Here is a 10,600-nt window from a genome sequence, read left to right on the forward strand (position 1 = left end):
CAGATAAGCCCTGAAGCTCTGTTTTCCCTTTACTCTGACAATTTGGCTTTGAAGTTAAATTAAAAAACACCATCAGACAGAATTCTCTTCGTCTGGATTCGGGAGTTCTTTTACTTAAAAATTGCATTTTGTGACTTAAAGATAAACTTCATGCAGAAAGTTAAAAGAAACACTCGATACAAAGCCACCCTCATCGTAAACAACATAAGGCAAAACCAATTACTACTACAGACAAGACTAGTTTCTGAAATGTTCTGACATAAGGGTTATCTTTGTGAATATATGAGTTCAGCCTTTTACCCTGGGAATGTTGTTAACCTGAGAGAATTTCACCAAAAACACCAAAGCTCAAAATGCTAATTTTCTGTACTGACTATTATTTGTTCTCCTTCCTTTGTTACCTTGCTGTTGGTTTTGTTTCATGGTAATCACCTTGAAAACACCCTTTGATTTGTCAGACAGAGTAAATGAGTATAGAGTACAATCATGAAAGGGGTGATTGGAATTCTGACTTAAAGCAAAGAAAATCCCACTGTTTCCTTTGTTTTTTTTATTTGCACTCCCTACAACCCGGCAACCTGATATGGCCAATCACAGTGTGAGGTGGCCTTTCTCCGCTATAGCCACACACACCCCGACAACTGTCACGGGGCCAAGTTCCCACAGCTGTAAGTTGAACCCATGGTGTCATTTTCTTTGGGATGACGTCATGTGGTGGGACTGTGACTGCGTTGCATGACGTGGCGTTCCGTGATCTCTCTAAACTCTATCTCTTTATATTCTGCCCTCCTTTTATATATATATATATATATCTATAAATATATTTTTACTGTATATTGTATAATGGCAGTCTGTGGAGTGCAGTAATTGATGCCTTCTTGGGTGGTACCTGTAAATGACGTGCTGACTGGTTGATTGGTTATAACTGAAAGTGGCCTCTAACCTGTTGTGCCATTGTACTGTGTGCCCTTGTGATGTTATACTTTTCTCTTGTGCGGTACATGTGTATGGGTGTATTTTCTATCTCTGTATTTCACATTTACATCACTAAACAACTAATTTCTGTTTCAGTAAAGGTAAAATAATAATAATAAAAAAAAACCTTCAAAAATTCCCTTTTTTACTAGCTTTTCTGAAAGTCTCCTGTCCCAAAAGTAGCTTTTGGAATGGAATTTTTGCATTTAAAAAAAAATGAAAAAAGGGTGTGTGTTAAAGAATTAAAAAAAAAACTATATGATCATTGAAAATGTTAAGCTAGCTATGGCCAAGTTGATTAGATGGATTTCTAATAGGTTCAGTCTACAAAAATGAATGTAGGGCACACACTCAGACCCAAATGGTAAAAAGTGTTGTTGTTGTATTTCAGGATATACAGTAATTTTAATTAGATCCTAGGATTTTGATAATTTCCCTAGTAGGTCTTTGTGTTTTACTTTATTGAACTAGATTTTTTTAAACAAAACTACATTGATCAACTTAATTGATAAGAGAAAGGGGTATGTCTGAATTCCCTCACTATATAGTGCGTTCGCCATTTTGTAATGCGATTAAAATCTATTACAAAATCGAGTGACTTATAAAACACTTTAGATAAGGTGCTGCAAAACACTCAATATAATGTTGACAAAGGTAGTTAATACATCTATTAAGCTTGTAAGCAGTTTATTAATGTGGCGTTCTGGAGGAGTGTCTTCTCTAAAACTGGAAGGTCATGAGTTCAAATCCCAGCCAAATCATACCAAAGACTCTAAAATGGGACCCAGTGCCTCCCAAAATTCCCAAAAGAAACCAGTGTGCTTCGATGTTTACTATATTGGCAAATATAGACCACAATGCATTGCCTTTGAACATTTTTGTGGAAAAAAATGTGTTTTGATGTCATTTTTTAAATAAAGTATCAATGTTTTCATCATCAGAAAACAGTGGAGTCACATATAGACGTAAAATGCTCGTATTGATTAGATTTTCACTTTGTGAAATCGGTGATGTCATACTTGCCGTTAAAACATAAATAAAAAAAGAGTGAGCATGGTGTCCAAATTGCTTTTAAAATCCAGGGTACTAGATTATCCTGTACTATATAGTTTTTTAGTCGTTAGGGATTAAGGTGGGAATTCTGACTTACCCGATTTATTTATGAAATTGCATGAAAAATGGTTGGAGTGTGGGGGAGCCTGATGAAGATTATGATGAACAAAAAATCTCAATCTCACAGAGCTGAAGTGTGAAAATGTTTTTTTTTTTTTGTTTTTTTTTTTTTATAAAAATCTGTTTTTATAAAAAAAAACTAATAAAATGACTTCAGGCCACCATTTGTTTGTAGTTCATGTACAAGAAAACAGCCACAGGACAGGGCGGACCTGTAATTGGTACTCTTAGAGCTATATGTTACTAATGGCTGGGTTGGCTTTGTTACATGAAAGAAATCTGAAATTTAAATTTCAATTCCCCAGTCAGGAAAACAGATCTATTATGAAAAAGTAACAAGCTCATTTATAGGAATGGAAAGGTAGAACAAAGTGTGGCTCGGCTCGCCTTCACATCACAATGTCAAAGCCTTTCATGTTCACTCCCAGAGACTGATTTGCAGTGATTTCATAGCCTTTCTTCACTCATAGCATAGCGTGCAACACATTAGGACTGACAGACTGTAAACAGGATCCTTTTTTGTATAGTATCCACCGCTCAATGGCAGGGATGCATTTAGAAGTAGTCCAGGAAATCAAACCAACCCAGCGGTTGAGCTTTCATGGGGTCCTAATTAGAGGCTGTAATTCAAAATTGTCCCTTTTTTGCACCTTTGCTGTTATTTTCGTTGTAACATGTTTCTTTTCTAGAACTACTTTTTTTATTCTCTTGGCCTTTTGTTGTTTGCTTGTAATGAAATAGAAAAAAAACTGCAACAAGCAGAGAAATGTAGTCAGTTTAAATTAGGCCTTCCTTGGATTAGTTCTGTCACAGTGTAGATGTCTGTTTCATATGGTTTAAACACAAATCTCCCACCCCACCCTTAGCCCACTTATTTCTAGCTGTGATTGACACTTGTTTTTTTTTTTTTTTTTGTTCTCCTCCCCGTCTGTTTCTCATGCTGTTGGCTGTGCCTGTCAGTCTGTGTGATAACTAGCAGCCAGCAACCCTGAGCATGTTTGCCACAGCCTCACTGAATCCACTCACCTTATTCTCCTGTGGTCCTCTGTTTCTCTCTCCTCCTCTTCCTTTCTGTCTCGCAGGATGAAGGGCCACAACACCTTATTTCCACAAGTGCAGTAAAAGTACAAAGACTTCTTGTTCTGCTACATATCATGAAGGAAGGGTGGTCCCTTGATCCTCCTGGAAAGCCGCAGAAAGATTGGGTGACTGAAAGATGGATCCCAGAGTTGATTTATTTTTCTTTTTTTTCCCTTTTTTTTAAATACTACGTTTTTGTTTTTCTTTCTTTGCAAATGCCTCTTTTTTCCTGGTTTGCTTTGGCGTATGTGGAAGAAGATTTTTTGCAGAGACCAACTTTTTGCTGCTGTTTTTTAGACATAATGGGGAAAAAAAAACTTTATAGACTCATTATGCTCAAAGCATGCATACAGACAACCGATATAGATAAACAACCAGAAAATAAACCAAACATAAACAGTTAACAGACAAACAAACACTGGACTACGAAGAAAAAAAAAAAAAAAAAAGAACTTTGTACATGTATAAATACGTGCAAATGCCAACACAAGAACTTAATCAAGGTCATGCGTGTGCACACACTAATACACACCAACACACACACCAGCCTGCTGCCATTTTGGTTTTTGTGCCTACACAGGTGTTGTGCTCTGTGACAGGGCAAGCTCTGGATCAAAGAAGAAAACAAGACGAAGAAGAGACAAGTGGAGAATCCAGGATAATTTACATGCATCATTCCTTAGGAAATAGGGACCAAAGGACTAAACGCTTTTTAAAAGATTATAAATATATAAATATATAAATATATATTTAAAAACTCATACCTTGTAGCTGCAAGTATTACAATTTACTTATAGGGGGAAAAAAATCATTAAATCAATATCCAGTGGCCTACTGTAAGTATAAGTTAAAGAAAATGGAAATATTGTATTAAAAAAAAAATGAAGTGGAATTGTAGTGTAGGGGCTGATCTTTTTGCTCTGGATGCTGATTTAGCAGCAAGTTGTAGAATAGTGTAGTAGACTAGAAAAAAAAAGTAGATTTGCTAACTTTTGCTGTTGTTTAAAAAAAATACTTGAAGTCGTAATGAAAAAAAAGGGGTGGAATGAAGAGGTAAAGGAAGATGCTCAATATCTCTTTGTGTGGAGCAACTCTTTTGGATTGTAAAGGTATCAGCCACTGGATATCTCACTCATAATGATGTACAAGTTACCACACTCTGAGAGCTACAAAGAGACTGTTCTGAAAGAAAAAAAAAGGACAGAAGAAAAAAAAAGACTGAAGTTACAGATGTCTGTGCTGGACGGAGTACAGATGTTTAAGGCTTCTCGCTAGCCTTTGTGTTCATGCGACAATCCACTGTAAAGACCAAGAAAATGGACATTGCTGTCTTTTTCCCTTTTTTCTTTTTATTTAATCTTATTCTGTTGTTTTTATTGAAACCACAACTTGTTAAAAAGATTTGTTAAAGAGAGATGGACAACTGTGAAGCAGTGCTAGAGCGAGGTGACAGTCACTGAAAGTCCCAACTGAATGAACCCAGTTTAAAGATGACTTTTATGTGGCGTTCCTTCAAAAGGAAAAAAGTGTGTCAATCAAGGAGGATGTGCTCGTGACATGCCAAGAGTCCTTCAGTCTTCTGGTGATGCTGCAAAAAATCTGAAATGATAAAATGTTTATCTTGTCTCTTGGCAGTTAAAAGTAAACATTCTTTTTTTTTTTCTTTGAATAAAGTCAAATTACCCACATTGGTGGCAAAGGGGAGCTCATTTAGCTCTGCCAAATATAATTTATTCAGACTCCACTGTAAACATGTTCACTGACCTGCTTTCTCCATGTACATAAAGTTTACAGGGAAAAATTATTTAAAAAAAAAAGCCTACAACAGGCAAAACCAAAATTAATTTTACCTCCCACTCAGCTCTCCTGTAGCTCCTCAGACAAAAAAAAATCTATAGCTTGATTCTTTTGCCTTCATTTTGACTGTTTTGAAGCAGGCTCCTCTCGGAAACTAGATCAATATGTTTGGAGTGGGCCTAGAGGGAGGAGCAAAGCTGTTTCAGTCACTATGAGCACTTCTCAGTGTTCTCAGCAGAACACCGGCTCACATCCGTACACCAGTCCTCTGAGCACCAGCAGCTGCCATTAAGAGGCAGGCCAAGGAGGGAAGAAAGGAAGTCAACAGCTTGTCACATATAGAGATCGTTCGTGACTGCTGCTGCTGCTGCTGCTGAGTTGTTGCAGAATAGTTTAAAATAAGAAGCTGGAATCAGGCCTATGGGGACAATAATTATAGATTAAAAAAAATAACATTTAAGGGTGGGACAGTGGGAGCACTTTAGCCAACCGCTCAATCCACTTCCTATTTACAACTGCATCTTTGCTTGATATTCAACTGTGTTTCAAATCAAAGAAGATGGATTGATCAAATATGCCAGCATATTACAGATATTAATACACTGCCTTTGTCATTTAAAAAAGCTGGAGGTCGTGATATCTATCCATTATATCAGCATGCCTATTACCTCCTATCGTTCTGCAGCCATGCCTTTGCAAACCGCAGCTCAACTGTTCACATCTCCCCCCATGGAGCAGCATTTTCAAGCTTGGCCTAATGCCTGCGCTTGCTACCCTTCAATTATCTCCTGCACCATATTAGACATGCTATCTCACCTTTCCCTCTAATCATACTGTAATCATCAGCCTCTATACATTAGCAGCAACCAAGTGAAAAATCACCGGGATAATCACTTGGACCAAATGACGGCAGAGATGGTCCCCTGTATGCACATGGATAACAGAAGGAAGATTAGGGAGAATTATGTTTGTGCCTACTCCCTGGCAAGGCTGCTGACAGCTGACCTGGCACCGATAATACAGCTAAATTTACCCGAAAAATACACTGGAGGAGTGGAACAAAAGCTTCCGTATAATAACAAGGTGTTAATATTGCACCGCAGAATGACATTACCAGGAGATAAAAGAGGACGAAGAGCATAAAAAAAGTATTTTGCTTTCATTTCACTACAAAGGTTGCAGCGGTGGTTGCTCAAAAGTGGGTCAAAAACAGCAATTTTGCTGAAAAAGGCTCAATCCTGTCTAAGCACCTGGTGTGAAGCTTGTGTCCTTGTGATTCTTTTTTCATCACCAAAACTGTATCTCAGCAGTACGCTACAGAGGTCAATCCAATTTTACAAAACTATTTTCTTACACCTTTTTTTTTGCTTTTCTTTTCATCCGTTCTGCACAGCTATAAAGCAGTTTCTCTTCATCAGATATAAAATATGAAAGCACAGCCTTCTAAATTCAAAGTCATATAAATGTTTTTATTTTTTCTGCTGTTGGATAAACTCATGAAAGCAGAAAGTTGTGCAAATTCAAATCCACAGCATCCAAATTCATTACGTCTGTGATGCTGCAGTTATAAATGTGCAAATTAATGTTTTATAAGCAATCAAGTGTCCTGTTCTCGTCTTGGTGACCTCTAAAATACACCCAGTAAGAAGATAACTGAAAGCATGCTCAACTGAACATCTCCGCGTTATATCACATTCTGTACTTGTTCCCACTGCTAATAGCAGGTTCGGTCCCCAGTGAGCCAAAAACCCAGCTTAGCTTAGTACCCTGCTGCCTGGCTTGGCTAATAGTGCAGTGCTCATGTACCATATCTGCTATGCCAGGACTAATTTAGGCAATGTGAAATTAGCACTTCAACACTTTTAACATGGGCATTTTTACTGCCTTAACACCCTGGGGAGGAGGTTGCTAAAGAGACGGGCAAAATAAGCTTCACTGTAATATGATTCTCCTGCTGAAATTAAAAGACAAAGTGATTTTTAAAACTTCTCATTACCCACTTATTTAATGGGTTTCTGCATGCCTTTCCATTAGTTTGTTTTTTCAGTCCCATGTTTTTACCTCCAAATGTTAACCAGCCAACAAACCTGTTGCCAAATGTTTATTTGTCCACTTGCATATATGAAAACTGTTGTAACATTTTTTTTTTGGGGTGAATAATATGTAAATATAATTGTGGAAAAAAAATGTTTAGCACACTGGGCCAAATAATAGTCTGCTGTTGAGCTAAGCAGCTTTGACTGTGGTGAACTAAAAAAGTACATTTGAGTTTAAACTGTTGGGTTTTTTTTCTGTGCAAAATTACAAAAATCTGCCTTCAGAGTAGTCATGTTCAAACCACCTCAGACAGTGGGTGCTTGTATGCATATTACACCCATTTTAAGCTGGCAATACACTGCTCACAAGGATCATCATCCATAGTCGCACATATCCTTTGGGGCTCACGGCCAATTGCAGGACAGAGGAGAGGACTGCTAGAGCATGGATTTCAAACCCCCTGGGTGCATAACATTCACCCTGAAATAGGAGTGATTGTCAAGGAAAGGAAGTGAAATGTAATTGACTGAAAGCGGAGAGATAATTAAAGGAACCTGTTGGACAGGAGGGACGAAATTAATGCCTCTCACTTAATAGCTGCTTTGCGAGAGAACTTTTTCGTCATCTCATTTTGGCGCAGAAAAGATTTTTTGCTGTGGAAATGGGATTTTTTGCATTGGAGAGGGTGGCTGATGATAGTGGAAATGGGCACTGGGTGGTGGGGGTGCTGTGTGCTAAACTGAAACTCCACAAAATCACTCCCAATACTCAGGGCATCAGGCATTATGATGTCATGATTAGTGGAGAGGTTCAGAGCCTTGCCTTACCCCAGATCCGGGAAAAGATGGAGCAGACAAAGAGATGCAAAGCAAGTGTGTAGAGGGGGGGAGCACTGAGCAAATGGAGGTGCTGACAAACCATCTAAATCTGGCTTTTACTTGGAACCATTGCATTCTAAATATGGCAACCAGCCAACAAGGCACAGTTAAGAATTGTGGGACCATAATTGAAAAAAAAAAATAAAAAAGATGGTGGACACTTTTTTAAAATGTATTTCTCAATGTAAATAGTCTTTAATATATAAAAAAACAGGGCAAGGTTGTACAGCTCTTGTGTTGAGAAGTTCAGCTCTGTGGGACAATGATGTCACTGTAAATGTATCCACAGCAGTGCAGGGATTTAGGAGAGTTTTCAGTCTTTTTAAGCCCCTTAGGTTTGGGCTGTGAACAAGCATCCTACAACCCGTAAGCGCTGGAGAACAGCTTAGAGTATCTTACTTAATGTCAGACCTAACCCATGGCCCCAAAGGGATCTGTTAATTAAGATTCAGTGTCCCTGAACACGTCATGAGTTTTCTGCAGAAGATCGCCCGTGCGGCACCTGGATTACCCCAATTTGGCTTGACAAACAGATTTGACGACATTTCTGTTTGACACTGTGGAAAAAGCAATCAAAAGGAAGAGAACTAATAAGAAAACATCAGCTATGATATCCTGTTTTTTTAATTTCCTTGAACGTATCAATGTGAAGAAAGCAGAAGTTGTTTGGCATGTACATAAAACCATTCTGAGGACATGTAGAAACGATGTACGTGCTTTCAGAGAAAAGGGACAAATGAGAGATCAAAATATGGATCCCAGCAGAACCCCTGCTCGCTTGACTCAATCTCCACCGCTCTCTTGACAACGCAGCTGCATTATATCTGTACATACAATATAGCTTATTTTTCAATTCTGTTCGCTATTATTTAAAACCGTAAAATAGATCATGTTCAAACGTTTAAAAGAAAAATAAAAGCATAGCTAATATATTTCAGGAAAAGTACAAAAAATATGAAATAATTTATCGAAAACAGATAAGAGGATTTTATTTCTTGTATACACTGATGTTTAAAAAAATGATTTTTTTTTCTTTCTTTGTCATTGGCTGAAGCTGGGGTAGCCTTTTATTCGGTTGTACTTATTTTTTGTGCACAATCCCTGTGTGAAATCCCCTGTGAATGGAAAAGTTGAGAGATTTTGCTCCTTGAAAGCAGTCACATCGATACAAGAATTAGTAAAGTGCACTGTAAAAGGATGATTGATGGAACCGGTCTATGGATTCAGAAAAAGAAAAAAATCTATTGCACAGCTGACTTCATGTGAATCAGCATTTCTTTACAAAAAGTGACATTTGGGGTTTTTTGAGCTAAAAAAATAATTGAGTGAAAAATATATAACTAAAAATGAGATTTAAGCAAAGAAAAAAACAAAACCTTGATATTACACTGGTATTGGGACCTATCTATGTGGTGATATGTTATTGTTGTCTGCCGTGGTTAAAACTGGTGTCTTTTTTTTTTGGGTAACCACTCACATATCCAAGTCGTATGTTCTGTTCTTGCCTATAGGACATCTCTACCACAGTTTCTTACCTGATGTGACTCCATACACTGAAGACACTGTGCCAGCAGTAGATCACGTTGCTCTTTAGTCAAGTGGGTTTGTTAAAGCATTGAGGGAATTCTGCCTTAAAAACAGCCTGTTTTCTCTGACGGCACTACCTGTGACGAGCGGTAAGTCGCTGTATCCTGGGGATGTCAAACATTTTTTTTTTTTTAAGTCAGTTTTGACCCAAGGCCCATTCTGACACAAACATAGAAGTGGTCATGCGCCTCTGTTTTCTTTGGTTACAAGGACCAAAATGTAAACACACTCAGCTAACTGAGCAGTTTGCTTCAATCAAGTGTTCAATAAGAGCCTTTAAAGTGTTCACAGTTAGTCATAGGTATTTTTGCACCACGGATCTTTGTGTCATGAGCCCTAAAATTCCCAGCTTCCCTGTCTGATTTCATTTCTGTTCGTTCATTCACAATCAATCATGATATATTTAGGTATTTGTAATCATAATGAAATAAATAACCATGTCTTTGTATTATTTTACTTGCATTTTTTTTCTTATCTTTCTGTTTGAAACAGAGATGTAATTTCAATTAGCGTTGGCTCGGGTCCGTTTCCCTAAATCGGGATGATATCTCTCATAGTGCTCCTGAACTCTGTAGTTCTCTAGTTCATTATATTCTACTTAGACTAAAATAAAGCACACTCCTGTAGAAAACGGAGCCTGATGTGTCTTTTCTTATTTCTTCATTTAGCCAGATGAAATAAATCCGAAGGAAGGGATACAAAATCACGATGATGGAGATGAAGTAGTCAGAGTCCTAATGTCACAGGGATTGCAGTGAGAATGCATTCAGGACATGTCATTATATTAATTGAGCTAAGAGTGCTGACCAAAACCGAATACCAAATTAGATAAGACAGTAGAAAACCGTTTAAAAGGGTGAATAATGCATAATAAATTGAAGGGAGATTGGAAGAGGGAGGGGAATAAATTATGAATTGATTAAAGGGAAATGGATATTCAGCTCTTGTCATGTGGAGGTGTTACATTATAAACAATATCAGTTGCAAAGAGTGCAGCTGGTCATTATCTGTAAATAGTCAGCAGGAGGCCAAGTAATTATTCAAAAGTTTACCTCATGTTGAGTTATTGAATA

General features: G+C 37.7%; 1 protein-coding gene across 6 annotated transcripts in view; it reads left to right on the forward strand.

Moving 5' to 3' along the window:
- Positions 1–10,162, forward strand: part of si:dkey-205h23.2 (CUGBP Elav-like family member 4) — a 174,778-nt gene extending 164,616 nt beyond the window's left edge. For 5 of the 6 annotated variants that reach the window (XM_024294949.2, XM_024294952.2, XM_024294950.2 and 2 more), the window contains one exon: positions 3,231–10,162. The gene's annotated coding sequence lies outside the window, so the exon portion shown is untranslated. Of the gene's footprint in view, positions 1–597; positions 669–3,230 lie in introns of all 6 variants that reach the window. The other variant, XR_002921667.2, reaches the window with a different exon arrangement.
- Positions 10,163–10,600: the final 438 nt, after the last annotated feature.

The sequence above is a fragment of the Oryzias melastigma genome, linkage group LG3, assembly GCF_002922805.2.
Source record: "Oryzias melastigma strain HK-1 linkage group LG3, ASM292280v2, whole genome shotgun sequence".
NCBI classification, from domain to species: Eukaryota; Metazoa; Chordata; class Actinopteri; order Beloniformes; family Adrianichthyidae; genus Oryzias; species Oryzias melastigma.